This window comes from Corvus hawaiiensis, chromosome 26, assembly GCF_020740725.1.
Source record: "Corvus hawaiiensis isolate bCorHaw1 chromosome 26, bCorHaw1.pri.cur, whole genome shotgun sequence".
NCBI lineage: Eukaryota > Metazoa > Chordata > Aves > Passeriformes > Corvidae > Corvus > Corvus hawaiiensis.
In genome coordinates this window covers 4026754-4042521 of record NC_063238.1, presented here as the reverse complement: position 1 = coordinate 4042521, position 15768 = coordinate 4026754, and the positions used below count along the sequence as shown (strand labels likewise).

Below are 15768 nucleotides of genomic sequence, written 5' to 3'. Positions count from 1 at the left end.
CCTTCCCCCGAATAAAAGAGAGAGCTCGGAGTGGGCCTGTGCTGTTTGGCTCTGCTGCCCTTCTGCTAGCGGCTTCTGTGTGTCTATTTCGGACCGAGAGCAATCTGCTAGCAGGATTAAAGCAAAGAGCGAGAGCTATGTTTCTACCTCTTTGCTTCTGCTCTTGGTATCAGCTTTGCAGCTACCACTTGCGGCTTTTGGAGCTACTGAAGTGCTAGATCGCCCATGCAATCTCTCTAGGCAGCTTGGGGCTTTCTAAGGCACTGAGCTATGAGCCTGGCTGGCTAAGTGTGCTGTAAATATATCCACAGTATTCTATCCTAAGGTTTAAAAAGAATATGCTAGGGGACTTTCAACTCTTCTGTTTCTCCCATTTGCACACTGGAGTTATGAGCCAGATGTACAGGTGCTCCAGGAGACATTCTTGGGACTATCTGGTTGTGGAGCACCTGACAGATGAACAGCTATATATAAACATTCTATCCCGTTAAGCATTTCTTATTTACTTAGCATAGTTATGTGTCCTTTTGCTGTGGAAACAGGGCCCCTCTCCATCTTCAGAAGGTGCTGCAGGAATCACGTCTCTGTTTTTTAAAATCACAGTAGCCTTCCCTGCAAGCTGTACGTGCAAGGCTTGGAAATGGTACAATGATCCTACCAATGTGCAGCTCTGAAATAGCCTGTTTCTTGGCTACACAGAAGAAATCTGTGCTAACATTCTTAGTCCTCCTCCATCAGTGCAGAACAACTTCAGAAGTCAGCTATATTATAATACCTCTGTTTGACTAATAAAGTGCTTCGTATAAAGTCCACTTCTGCTGTTAAAAACTCCTTGGTTGATTTCCTGTACTTCCAATGAGCCCAATCTCCTTTATTCAACACAAAAAACTCCTTCATCAAGGAGTTTACATGAAGCTGTAGAGTAGGATGCAATATTTGTTACACAGGGAGTCAGAGAAGCAGTGTTATTACCACCATGCAGGTTTGGAATTTATTGACATCTCTGCTTCAGACTGGAGCCTTGCCACCAGTTTATACTAAAAGCTTGAAGCATGCTGAGTTCAATGGAAGCTTTTTGCATTGAAACCTGAGTGCTGCATCTCAAGCTCTAGGTGCCTATTTGTTGACTTTTCAGAAATAAACATGTTAAAAACCCTTTTTAAGGGTTAGAAGAGGTTCCATATCACCAAATGAAGTTTTTATCTATATGTTTTATTTTGTATTTATTTTTCAATCATCTGCATATTAACATCTGATTAGCAACCATTTGTTTAAGAGAGCATATCAGGTTATCTGGCTGGAGATAACAAAGCATGTTTTCCATAGAGGCTTCCAGACTAGAGGCTACACAGATGTGCCTGAGTTAAAAGGATCTCCCTGTCTACTTTGAGAAGTGTAGATGGCTTCTGTATTTAGAGAAAACTCATCTGAAGCATCATAAAATAAAATGTACGGAAAATATAATATTCCATAATTAAGATTTCTAATGAATTGCCTTGTTAATCCATACAGTGTATGCATGTTGCAAAATTTTCCTGGCTTAATTAGTGCACTTGCTGATTATGTTTATTTCCTGATGTACACACTGATTAAGCATTGTCCATACACTGAGGCTTGAAGCAAGATCAGTCTACAAAATAGTACCTAGTCATTTAACTGGAGACTCAGAATGCAAATAGATCAACTTATGTAAAATTAAATTAGTTCTAATAGAACCCATTTTGACTGAGCAGCTGGTGACACATTATAAACAGAATTCTCTTGTTATGTGAAATAAAGGGCTTCTGCTAACAGATGCTTATATACTTTTAAGCCACAAAAAATATTGCATTATGTTTAAGGTCTAAAGTTAATGAAAGAAGATAAATTCTGAGCTTGTTAGGTAACACTTCTGCACTGGATCTCAGCATTCTCATCTGAATACTGTATAAGGTCAGGTAGCCCCTTGCAACTCTCCATGTACGAACTTAAAAGTGAGTAATCACTAAATCATGAGTCTCACAGCTAGCACATCAAACCTTCTCTCTTTAACAAGCAGTGTCTGTCAGCTGATTTTTGAAATACACTATTAAGGTTTGCTACTGTCCCTTAAATCTTAATTATTTTGTTCTTTTAATATAAATGAGTAGTTTTTGTTTATTATTTTTTTGGAACATAATTTCAGACTTGTCTCAACACTCAAACTAGCAATTACGAAGCAGTTTTGTGCCGTTCCTAGTCAACATTTGACAATGAACCACACTTTTTTCCTAGGAATGCTGTCAGGCTTTCTGAAATGTGTAAAGTCCCAGTGATAGACATTTTCTTGGTGACAGAACATTTAGTGTTCTGTATGAATGAGTCTGGTGTGTTTAAACTCCTGGACATACTGATAATTTATGGTAAATTTGGGCCTTCAAGAAAAAGAACAGAATAACTTCAATAGAAATAAGTTAATTTTTATTATAAGTAAATTTTAAATTTATAAAAAAAAAACCAAGTGAGTAATACATTAAAGGTCTAAATTTGTATTTTCTGGCTTAAATGGATTTAACTCTGGTCATGGATTTATTTAAAGATAACTTTTTGTGAAGAAGACATTATACTTATGGGCTCCTTGATTCTTGTTCTGCATTTGACAATGCTTACCCTAGCAAAATTTCTCTCCTTAACTGATTTTCTGCATACAGCAGCATACAAATTAATGCATATGGATGCTTTAAAACATTATAAAATTAGTCATATCTTTGGTAAGTTAATTAGGAAAACAATCACATGTTTCTTTTTTTATTCAATTCCTGGTGAATTTATGATTGCATTTTGGTTTTTAGTCAGTGGCACCTACTAAGCAGAATTAAAAATATTGGTTGATCTGGTAGATTTTTTCTGGCTTTACTCAGTTTTAATTTAATATCAGTGTATTCTATGGAGTTAGAGGTCTACAGAGTTTATGCCACTGTATTTTAATCAACTCTTGCAGAACCTAGATGAGTAAAGACAGATGAAAGTCATAGCAATTTAAATATATAATTCTTACTATGATTTGAATAAATGAGCAATAAAGCTTAACTCAAAGAATTGCATTTGTACTTATTTTCTTAATGCAAGGTTGAACTATGAAGATGAGGATTATCAATTAGCATGGATCTTGTACATTTGCTACTTCTTTTTTACAACCTGGAAGATACACTAGCTTCACATTTGAATAAAATCACCTGAATGTACATTTCTTCAATTACCTACTTTGTGTATTTTGCTTGAAAATGTGAGATAACATTTTTTTATTTAAGGGACTTAAATTTTTATCCTTATAATTTAGCTCTCTGTTTCTGTGGGGAAAAAGGAATTCAGTGTTGCACATATACAATCAAACATTGATATCACAATTGCTGCATAAAATTATAGTTTAGATGCATTATAAAAAGTACTGAAACATTCTACACTTAGAACTGATTTGTAAAACAAAAAAAGGTTGTAATGTGTTCCAGGTATGGTTTGATATTTTATGACAAGTCTTTCACATGTTTATTCACATGTTTATTCATACACAGACTTGAAGAGGAAAAAAATGTTACTGATTGTTCATGACTTGATAATTAATTTCTTTTTGCACTTTGAGTACCTAAACCAGAAAATATTTTTCCTGGATACTCAAAAAGGCATGGTTCCAGTTTTCTCTTTTAGTAATGTAATAGTACCCTTTTCACACTCTTGTTTTCTGAAAAAGACTTTTGAAAAACAATTCTACTGTTTTCATTAATATTTGGAAAGGATAATTTTAACGTGAAAAGCTGGTCTTTAGAGTATTCTAGAGAAAGAATACACAAAGAAATACACATTAGGTACTTAGGCAGTAATGTTAGGAGGCATTTTGTAAATGTGAAATGTAAATTTCGTCTTTAAATACAGTCCTTTATTCCATCATTTCAATTAATAAACATGTGTGAGAATTAAATTTTTAAACTAATTTCCTCCATAGTCACTTAAGATTTTAATACTGCAGAAAAGAATTAAAATGCATGAATCTTTTAGCAACCCTCACTGGTACATTATAGTTCTGCTCCAAAGAGTTTCCAAACTATGAAGAAAAAAGCCTGTCTTTTGTACAAGTGAAGTTTTTTGCCTCCTGTGTCTAAAAAGGCAAGCGTCTTTATACCCAGGAATTGTGCTTTTAAGTGTGGTAGGCTCTTAATTTGCCTGCTTTATGCCTTAATGCAAAGCTCTTTAAGTTGGAAGGGTGTTCTCACCTATCACTGTAATGAAAACATTTAAAAGCGTTAGGTTCACTAATCATAGACATAACACAAAATCTAGCTCAATGGCTTTCTGCAGATATTAGAAGCAACGAACAACAGATAAGAATGGACTTTAATCTACACCAAAGTTTGGGAGACTAGACTGTATATCTGAATTTACATGCAATTAAATCATTCCTCCAAGGATGTCCATTTTACCATATCTCATCTCTTCTGTGTTCCCTTGAAGACACTGAAAAAAACTCACACCACTATGACTTCTAATTATTTGAAAACAATCCCAATTTAAATTTGCATAATCTCATCTTTTTACTTGCTGTTTGTTGTTTGTCAGTAGCCTTTAATGGTAGTGAAACATCCAGCTGACTGAAAAACATTTACTGCTAGTCAAACCTTGTTGCAATAAAAACTGAGGCTAATAATATCATACCTGGGCACTGGTTATTATGGTCACAGTTTACATTCCTGACACTGTCTCTGTGGTCTCACCCATTTTATACCCAGAAAAGAGAAAAACAACACACATTCCAGACTGAAATTTAAACAGCCAAAAATCATTCTACCATTATGCAAGAAGACAATACAAAGAAAGCAAACTCAATCCAAACACATTTAAATTGCTGCTTTAGCCTGCATGGCCTTTTCATATGTTTCACACCAAAAAATGCCTAAAAAACCACAAAAATCCCAAAACAAAAGAACACAAAAAAATCCCCCCAAAAAGCCACTAACCCCAAACTAATCCAAGATCGCAGCTCTGACAAAGTGCAAAGCTTCCTAATTTTCCCTTTCTAAAATGTATCAACTGCAAAGTGCCAGTGTGCTAGGATCGGAATTAAAACCACATGAAGTGAAATATCAAACTTTATGCTCAAAAGAACTAAGAAAGTTCCCGAGACACAACCTTAATTTAAAGAAGCAAAATTGCAAGAAGTCATGCAGAGCAGTATTCTCCTCCCCTCCTTGGAAATGTGCAGCTCTTTATTATGGAAAGGCAGTAGCCCCTCTATAGTTAGGGTTGCAATCAACTTCCATTATAAAGCCCTATTTTAGCCCCCTGTAACTTTGGCTTGTAAAATTGGAATACAAATTGCCATATTTTCTCCAAAAGCAAAGAAGAATAGCTGAGGATTTTTTTTGTTTATTTAGTGGGGTGTGATGATTAGGTTTTATTTTTAGCTTTTTTTTTTTTTTTTTGAGGACAAGTTTTTTAACTGTTACAAAGTTTAAGTGAGTAAGGAAAAATTAACACGTTTAAATTTTTAGGTTTTTGGAGATTTTTACAGTTGCTGCCATATCTGCCCTTATTAGTTAAAATTATTTTCAAATGATTTAATTAAAAACCCTGTTGCCTTTTCTCTGTTAGGAGGGATGGGCTAATTTTTCTGCTGCTGCTGACAGAAAGAATATTTTGCTGGTGACTTTTATGGACATAGGACTAGGCAGTCTGATCAATATTTTCAAAAGCAAGTCATGTTTGGGAGTGTGGTGTATCTCTCAAAGCGGAGCATAATTCACATGTTGATCTACCTGGAGTTTTTGAGCAAGTGATTAGTTTCTGGGGCTCTCTGCATATTCTTGGTTGACATTTCCAACACAGAGGGAATGGCTGAGCTTTTAATTTAAAGACTGCTTTTAGAAATGCCAGAAGAAAACATATACTTAGTTACTGAGGGCTAGTGACTAATGACACAGTGGTTTACACTAGCCACTCCCAGCATTCAGCCTTATTTATCACGCTTGGCTCATTTCCTAGGATTAGGTCCAGAGTAGCCTCCGGCCATGTAGGCTGTTCATCAAAGTGTGTAAGAAAAGAAAGCAAGTCTAGTCCGTGGAAATATAGTTCCCCCTCTTTTCAGATGGTTGTTATCCCTTTCTGGATTTAAGCTTTTTAAATACTTTATGATTAAAGACCAGGCATTCTTGTAGGTCTCATTGATTCACTGAGGAAAAAAAAAAAGACAAAAAACCCCTCTTATGGCTCTCCTTTACTTTTGTGTAAACTGCTGGGAAAAAGTTTATAATACTATTTCCATTCTATTAAAATTATCTCTTCAGTGTTATAAAGAAGATTTTTCTGCCCTGAAGGCTTAAATAAATTATGCAAAAACATTACATATATATGTTTATGTGTTTATATAAAATATATATTTGCACATAGATACTTGAAAACAGAAATCATTTTACATGTGCCTATTTATAGCTGTTTGGACAGCCAGAGTTTGCACACTCTGTGCGGACACTGTGTTATAACATTAAGTATTGTAATTGTTTACTGCATTAGTAAGGTATTTTAAAATCCTAACATGATTCACAAAATGTAAATTTAAATCCAATTGTGATCATATACTCAAAATATTGCATACACAGGCTTTGGATCCTTTTCATTCAACGCTTAAGATGTCCTTATGAGATCACTGTGTCTTATGGCATAATTTAACTCTTTGAACACATTCCAGTAAACTTATTCAAAGTTCAGCAACATTATTTAAATGTTATTAAAAAAACCCTGAACAATATAAATTCAGAAATTTTAAAAACAATGAAACTTGACAAGATTTAAAAAATATAATAGAAATCTCTGTACTAGGAAGATGGTTCTACTGAACAAGTCAGAGTGGTTTTAATAGGATATCTCTATAAAATATATCTTAAAAATTTAGAAGCAGAAGGAAAATCCTGTGCCAAAATCCTGGCGAGTTAAAGAAGGAAGAAGATGCCAATATTTTCTGTCTTTATATCCACAAAAGATATATTTAAAAATGCTTCTTTCGACTGGCTGTTTTCATCGTGATAATTAATGTTGAGACCCATTTGAATTTTGGTGCACCACATAGAATTTTTAAAACCCAAGAATGCTAAGATGTTTCAAGAACATCATTAGGGTTTTCTTTGGAGAAGAACTATGTTCTTCACATAAGCAGAAAGGAGAAGGAAAATGATGTGCAGGATTTCCCTGGAGGAAGCAGCTGTCAGGGATCATGTAAGACATTGCTGGCAATAGGTGTTGGAGTTTTGTGTATGTTGCTGAGAGAGCAGCAGAAAAGGTTGCCTTGGCGCTTTCCCAAGGCATGGCTATCAACTGCAAAACTCTGAAGAACCACAGCTGGAAGCCAAAGGAAATATGAGGACAGGAACTTAGAGTGCAAGACAGGTGTTCAGCAGATGGGTGTTTACCTGTTGAATTCTCTAATCTGGAAAACCGTGGCATGTGAGCAACAGAAACAGAGCAAGCAGACACACTTGCCTGCAGGCAAGTCCAAATCAGAGAAAGAGTGTTTCCCAAACAGAAACTGGAATGATCCTAGTTGTGATAGGTAAGCTTTAATAAAAAATACATAAGGAAAAATATGAAGGGAATTGAGGGAAAGACAGAGATCAAGATATTTAGACGGCTATGTTGAGTTTTGTACTTCTCAGTACTATTTGGATTAGGTGAGCTTTGTATTAACATTGTCAGGGCTCATTTGGTCTGTTAGAAATAATTATATTCCCAAACAAGAGTCTGATGCTGCAGATACTCATGGTGAAGTTTTTCGAGGCTAACAGTAGAAGTTAGAGGCATCACCCCTACTCCTTACATTTATGGCACCTTCTAAAATTTATGATGGTGTGTGAAAGGTAGGAATGGCACATACCCTCACAAACACTTAAAATAGGCAGCAAACAGATCAATAATTTAGAAGTCAAAAATTCTCTAAAATAAGGTTTACATAAACAGAATAATTTTGCTTTCTGAGTCAAGACTTGAAAATTACTAATATATGACATAATCCAACATTGTGACTCAAAAGAATTTTTCCAGCTGATCAGCTATCTAAAATGCAAATGAAAATCTGGTAGTATCTAGAATAGAAAGTTACCACAATAGCAATATGATTATTGTTTTTTTATTTATGCATTTAATAATGCAATGATTAGGAGAAGGATGTGTTTGAAGCTTTTTTTAATTAGCAGCAAGAGCGGAGAAAAATTGTTACTATTTAGCCTTATTATGTGAGTTTTTGAAAGGATTAATCCGTATTTGACATCACCTACACCTAATTTTCAGTGATTATTAAATAACTGTTTTCAGTTACTTATTAAGGCTATATTTTAAAGTAAATAAGACTGCAAAAAGACAATTCTTTTTCCCCTAGTTTTAAATCTGCCTGAGTTTCATAAAACTGCAACTCTATCCAGCACTATTCTAATCTCGCTGTCAGTGAGGTACAATCCCAACAATAAGCTCCATTAAGATTACTTTTTTACATCCTTTGCTTGGAGAGTTTTCCATAGTCCTCTGCGTATGTTTATAGAAGGCCTGAGAGAATTGGGTGCATGCCTGCACTAAGAGGCTTCAAGAAAACTCACCTGAAATGTCTGTTTTCAGCTTTCTGTGATATAATCTATTGGCAGGAAAGGAGTACTTCAAAATTTGCTGGCTTTCTCTAGGGCAATGTTGAGCAAACATTTAAGAAAGAAATTGGCTAGAGAGAAGATGAAATCTTTCTGTTATTTTAGGGAATAGAGTATTTCATAGAGAACATGCTGAAAACCTTTACATTCCCACAAGCCAATATATAATTTTAATTGGATAATTGTTCCCTAGTTAATATTACTTCAGGTATCTTTTCTTCTTCTCCTTTCTATTCCTCTAAACTGACATTTTTGAAGTAATATGTTGTACAAACATGGTTAGTACATTTTCTAAATGTCATTTCAAAGTTGAATGTTTAATGAATTGTAGTTTTTATGTTATGTATATATCTGCCAGCTTTCCTCAGCATAAGCCTGGTAAAATAACTCACTCCAGGCTGATTTATTCTTTTTATTCAACCAGGTGCTTCATGGGTTTGGCAACTTTGGCAATGTTATTGTCTATAATGACTCTGCACTTGGTGCTTGATGATGCCAACGCGTGCAATGAATTTACTGGCACCAGCAGAGTATATTTCATTCCCTTATCTCTTTGTGAAGAATCAAGCTTCATCTCCCATATTGCTTGTTATTCAATATGTCTCATGTAATCTCTCTGATTTCTTTGGTGCCTCTCCCTTTCAGGAATGTTTAGTTGTGATTCTGCTGAGCTCATAGCTGTTCAGAGAAGTAGAAATATATCTGCTATGTTGAAGTTTCTTTATAATTATCGTCACTCTCGATTTTTTGTCTCCTGATGTCTCTTAGGCATCTCTGTTTTGTCTGGGAGGTAGAATCAGAAACAAGGTTGTCTCTTTTAAATAGATCTGGAATATCATTTGGTAAGATGGGGAGATACAGAAAGTACATCTATTTCTGCAGAGGAGGGAAAACTACTTTTTTTACTCTACTAGTCTCTCCTTCATAACTGGAAGATAAGCTAAATTCAGGTGAAAACATTGAAAACTTTAGTAGTATTTAGTACAATATTCATGGTACTTATTTAAAATTCTGTGCAGTTTTTGAAATTTTCCCTGAACTTGAATAGCAGTCAGGTAACTGGTGTACAGTCTACAAGGAAGTTTTCTTTGTCAGTCTGATTTATCTGATGTATTACCACCATTAATTTACATTTTTGTCTGCGGTCTTTGAGGAGTATTTTATTTATCAATTGAAGGCTATGAAGTCTTGCACCTGAGCATTCATGCACAATTTCTTACTACGACAAGTCTGAATAGTAACTACTACATATTGTAATGCACATTTGTTTCATTTGTGTTTCTGCAGCAAGACATCACTCTCTCCTATTATATTTCACTTTTACCTAAGTAGCAGTTTGGGGGATAATTTAGGTTTTTTACGTTTTTCTCATTAGTCTTGGAAGCTTTGAACTTCCTATTGCTTAGAGGATTAAAATAGGGTGACTGCTGCAACCTAAAGTTTTGCTAAGTTTTAAGCACTTACATCCTAAGAACTTTTTTTTAATGGATGCTGAACACAATCCAATCTGCCAGTTTTCCATTACTTACTGGACTCCAAACCATGCAAAATGCTAAGTTGTGTTAAATCTGAACTTTAATTAGGATTGATTTAATGACAAAGATCTTTTCTTTCTTACTTAAGTGTTTCAGTGGAATGTAACAAATACCTTTCAAATCCAGTTTTTAGGAAGCAGTTTTCAATATGCATGGCACTACACATGCAACTATATAGATAGTAATCATACAGGAAAAAGTAATCTGTATCTACAAATTTTACTCATCCTCTCAGTCCCATGTTCTTCCCATGTTCAAGAGGATCTGAATAGCTCTGTTAAATGAGCTGCATCTTTAAGGTAAATGAGGTGCTTCACAGTCCAGGACTATACTTGACCCTGGAAAAAATAAAGACAATGACCTAAATGCCAGTGTCTATGATCAATTAAGGCCATGCACAGCAGATCACAGAAAAAGGAAAAAAAAAAAAGGCTAGGAAAAAACTCCATCTGGTTCAGAAGACAGTGGCCAGTCCCATAAATAACACAAGCTGTCAGGAAAACATCATTCCTTAAGTACTCTGTGTATTGGCTTTCTGTCCAACTCCAGATCCACTTCAAGGAGCTTCAGAGCTTTGCATAGGCTGGGACCAAATCTTTCTCTTCATCTCACCATAAGTGCCTTGTTCATGAATTATTTCAAATTAGCAAGGCAGAGAATGAAATATACACAAGTAAAGAACATGGACATAAACAATTCTAGAATCTTATTGCACATGCGCACACACAGACACACAAACACAAAAAAACTGACATATACACACACAAAAAAAAGGTCTAGGTTTTCATTTTAGCTGAGCTTTTCTGAAACAAGAAACATCTGCAACACTATGTTTGGAAAATGTAATTGCAAACTCCACACTAAAGTGTGAGGTAAAGATGAACAATAAGCTTTACTTTATAATTATTATTTTTTAAATTATTCTCTTGGGACCTAAACCCATTTTTACTCCAGTAGTATCTATTACTAGGTATCTATTAAAGGTGAGAGTGCTGGGTGATGTACAGTCGCATGATAAATAAGTAAATAAATGTTCTGTAAGTTTATGACATTAGTGCACAATAGAAATGTGCCTGTGTAGTTTTTTTCAGTTGGAAGGCAGGTTTAATAAAAAATGGAAATACTACTAGAGAACATGAGCAATGCTGAGATGGTGTTGAGCCCTGACAAAAGAAGAGAAGAATCCACAGGCCCAGCACTGCCTCTGAAGTTTTCTATCACTCACTTCAAGAAAGCATCTGGCATCCCAATTTTCCTTCAGATGCCACTCAGTGTCTCCTCTCTGGTGTTAAATTTAGGGCTCAGGGTATGTGGGCTACTAGGAGAGCATTGAAAATTGCTTTCAACAGTCTTACCAATTTTGAGGAATTATCTCCTGTAAGGGGTAGCAAGGTTCCTTGGTTCAATTCTGCACTAAATCTCTAACAGGATGGATCCACTGCTTTTCCAGAGTATTTCATCGGTTTTACTTAAACATCCTCCCCTCTACTGCAGAGGGAGACAAAGGAATCTCCATTTTTCTAAGGTCTTCCCCGGGGAACAGGACAAAAGACAAATAGTTTTTAGAAGTATACTTCCTTAGTTAAACACACGGTTTATAGCTGAACTTTATTTCTGAGGAATCAAATGGTTACTCCCACACCCAAAGTATTAAAGCATGTGACAATTGTGGCATGAACAGTGTGAAGAGACACTGTGGCTATTTTGCTTGCTGAGGGGTAAAATGATGATCGCTATTCCTGCCTGCTAATCTGTTGAAGATAAAAAGCAAACTGCTGCATTTACTTCTTCTCTCTGGTTTGCATTCAGAAGACAACACACAGAAAATTCACTTTGAATCATTTCCTTAAAGGTGCATGATCAATCCCTAGGGAGAAATTCACAGCCCGGGGAGAGCCTTGTGCTTGGGTTTGATAGTGACAGATAGCAATGGAATACGGTACTTAGTGCTCCGAACTAAGAGACCATTATGTGTGCAGCTCACAGTGAGACCAAGGCAGAATAAAGCTTCCCCCAGCCCCACCCAGAAGTGTGGCCGCCTTTGTAATTTTAATTGGTCTGTGTTTGTGGAGTGGGGCCTCTATTTACTTATGGCTTGGGGCTTGTGTTTACCAAGCCTGGTGGAGGCCAAGTGTCATATCACTGAAGCTTAGTTCCTGCAAGCTCTCCTGCTATATCTTGAGGCACTTTTCTTTTCAGTATCTGTGCCTGTCTAATTCACGAGCTTCTGTGAAACAAGCACAGGAGGGTACAAGGCCTACAGGGAGGAATTACACCTAATTACTCAAATAATTGCTAGGCTGTTGCCTTCTTAGTCACTGAAAATAATTTCCAGGTCCCTGGCTTTTATAGATAGTCTTCTAGAGGCAGGAGGACACAGCCCCCTTTTTAACTCAGCCCATTCACTCACAAAATCAGAACACTCGAGCCTGCAAAATTAATAAGCACCACTTCCATTACATATATTTTAGGTTGTTGTTGCCGTGGCGATAAAGTCAGGGACATTGAATCTCCTCTGTTGAGCCATTGTTATCATCCCTGGCCATCTGCTGCAGAGGAGTGATATTCCATCTCATTTGCATGATGACTGATATATGGGAGGTTTGGAAGGACATATGCCACAGCAATCATGTGATGAAAATTAAAGTGAAAGTTTTGGGCCCAGAGCCGAAAAAAATCTGTGTATGCGCATGAGGCTGTTGATGTGCAAATGTGAATCATATTGAGAAGGTTTGAATAGGGAGGTGTGACGTAAAGAGGGGACACAAACGCAGGTGCTTATCTCCAGGCAGTCAAAGGCGCTGGATGTCATATCATGGGAACTACCTTTCAAAGACACAGCTTTAGTGCACAGTTCAGCACACAAGGGAGGAGAAACATATAAGTTTTGGAAACAAAAATAAAGTAAGTTTAACAACTTTTTCACACTATGAACCCATTGATGTTTAAGCAACTTGTACTGTTAGTAACTTTCTGTCTTTTCTTTTTCGTTTGTGCTCTAAGCTTGCAAAAAGCAAATAATCCTGTCCATATACTGATTTTAAAATCTTGAGAGATTTTTATTAAGAAGATTGAGGGGTTTTAATCCATGTTTAAAATGCTCTCTGCAAACTTTTCTTTTTTGTTTAAATGACACTCATGCTGTATGCTTGGTCATTATCTTAAATGCTATTTTGGGCCTCAATTAAAAAATAGCTACTTGTAACTGCTTTGAGAAGGCTTTCTGAATAAAATGTCATGGTGTAATTGCATTTATACTGCCTCAGTAAAGCCTTTGTTCATATACATTTTACAATTGTGCAAATTTGCAGCTCTAGCTATTTGATTTGAGGAAATGATCACAAGGACACTTTTCCTCTCATTTTGAAAAGTTACTGAACTTAAAGACTGGCTTTTAAAAAAAGAGAGAGAAAAAAATGAGGCAGGAGAGGGAGAGAGTGGGACCAGTGTATTTGTAGGAACTGTTCGATAGATGCAGGTTCACTTGCAGTTCTGTATTACAGACCAGAGAGGTTTCTCATGATGTTTTAGAATGCTTTAAAATCATGGTGTAATGCTTTTGAAATGAAAATTGCTGATCAATATATTTATTAACTCTACTCTAAGGGAAAAAAGGTCTTTCAAAGCATGGCATTTCTGTCCTTTAAATTATTTGGGATTCAGAGAGTGAGTTAAGAGCTTCTGATTTAAAAAGAGAATACTTTACTTTAGAATGAATGTATGTGTCAGGAAAATCTTTAGAAACTTAAATGACAGTAATATCAGGCAAGGTTGAAGAATGAAATGGACCTTCTGGGACAACATTTTGCAGGAGGATAATTTTTATGAAATAGCATTTGATGCTAGAGAAAGTCTGTTTAACACTGATCAGCAATAGCTCTCTCTCTCTCTCTCTCTGACTTTCTTTTGTCTTTAACAAAGCACTTAGTTCAGATTTTTGTCTTCCTTCATATGTAAATACCAAGACAATCTTGTGCAAGGTGCTGTGAATTTTTCCTTTAAGAGATTATAAAAGCACAAATCCCAGATTTTATTCTTAAACTGTAAAACTGTATAGGGTGAACTTTGTTAGTTAAGGATCTTTGTGGGATTCAAAATTACCATTTACTACCTCTTTTGTCAATTAAATTACTTAAGTTAATTGCATAGATGTGTCTTCTTTGGTTTGGCTGTGCAGTGGTTTTGTAATTCTTGAGGAAAAGTACAGCATTTATGATGAAAGCTTTCTCTGAGACAATAATATATTTCTGCTCTAAGGTGGCTAACAAATAATACAGATTTGGAATGAGGAATTTCCAAATATAGGCTTTGCCTCCTAACTTCCCAGTTTTGGAGCATTTTGTTTTTACTTGTAAATATCATCTTTGTGTTAGAGTACTTTCATGCCTGCAGGCTAAGATTACCAGTCTTCCTTTTTTTCCTCCTCCTTCTAAATATTCAATTACTCAATGGTAATTATTATTATGTGGCCTTCTTGGCTTACTGCATTATTAGGTTAATATAGATTTCTTGTGCCAAATTAGCGGAAATCACTGTTATACACAACAACGAATCACTTTTTTTTTTAAAGTTTTATTTACTTTGTTGAATAACAGGAAGACTTGACATCATGATGTTTTATTCTTAAGACTTTTAATAAAATATGTCTTTGAATGCTGAGCGGGAAAGGGCGTCTTTTTGTTTTGTTTTTTCTCTTGTAGGTTTCTAAAAAGTAGAAACTTTGGTTAAATTATAACTTAATTTGTTCAGATATTTATGAATAGGGATCTTTGTGACCGAAATTGCAGTTCAAGCCCCCTGATCTCTGATTCTCGTGACAGAGATGGGTAGCAGAGGTGAGAATACCGAAAATGAAAGAAGAGGAGCTGTCCAGGGTACTGCAGCTGATTAATATTTCCTGTTACTGCACCGAAAAACGTCTTTACTAAAGTGTTCACAAAACTGACACCGTTTGCTACTTTTTATTTTCCCCCTCAGAAACAGAAAAAAACCCACCCACCTTACAACGAAGTCAACTATAAAAACTATGTGCATGAAAAACTTAATTCAGGAAAATGTCATCTTTCTGTGAATAGCAAATACAGCCTCAGATCACAGTAACTTTCAAAAATTGCTTAGCAAGATTAAATTTTTGTGCAAAGGTTTTTGTCAAAGTTGCAGACAATACAACTTTACCAGTCTAAATTAATCTATGAGTACAACACAAATGGTTACTATGGTAGTGCTGTAATGTAAACAAAACAAAGGAAAAAAAAAACCAACCCAGATCCCAATCTTGCATTACTTGATTGCTTTTGAAATGAATTCTTGTCCTTATGTGACCTGAAATGTGTGGTTCTAAAGCTATAGAAATCCAAACGATCATATTTGTTTGATATGAAATGAAAAAAAAATAGTTAAATTGAAAGTTTAACATCATGAAATTCAAAATCCCAAGCGGTATATAAACATTAAAAGAAACTTTGGACTGCTAATCCTAGGAAATGAGTTTTATGGATTGAATTCAACAAGGCTTCAGAAATGGTTCCATCTGCTGCCTAGCAGCTGGTGAAAGGATAAATTTAATTCATTAATTCATTTGGAAAAAAGGATCCAAGTAG

The 15768-nt window shown here is 35.5% G+C and overlaps 1 protein-coding gene across 4 annotated transcripts in view; it reads left to right on the top strand.

Moving 5' to 3' along the window:
* Nucleotides 1-15768, top strand: part of ST18 (ST18 C2H2C-type zinc finger transcription factor) — a 168897-nt gene that overhangs the window by 55892 nt on the left and 97237 nt on the right. The window contains exon 1 of one of the 4 annotated variants that reach the window (XM_048286730.1): nt 12978-13072. The exons of the other annotated variants lie outside the window; for them this stretch is intronic. The gene's annotated coding sequence lies outside the window, so the exon portion shown is untranslated. Of the gene's footprint in view, nt 1-12977; nt 13073-15768 lie in introns of those variants that run through there. 4 annotated transcript variants of the gene reach the window in all.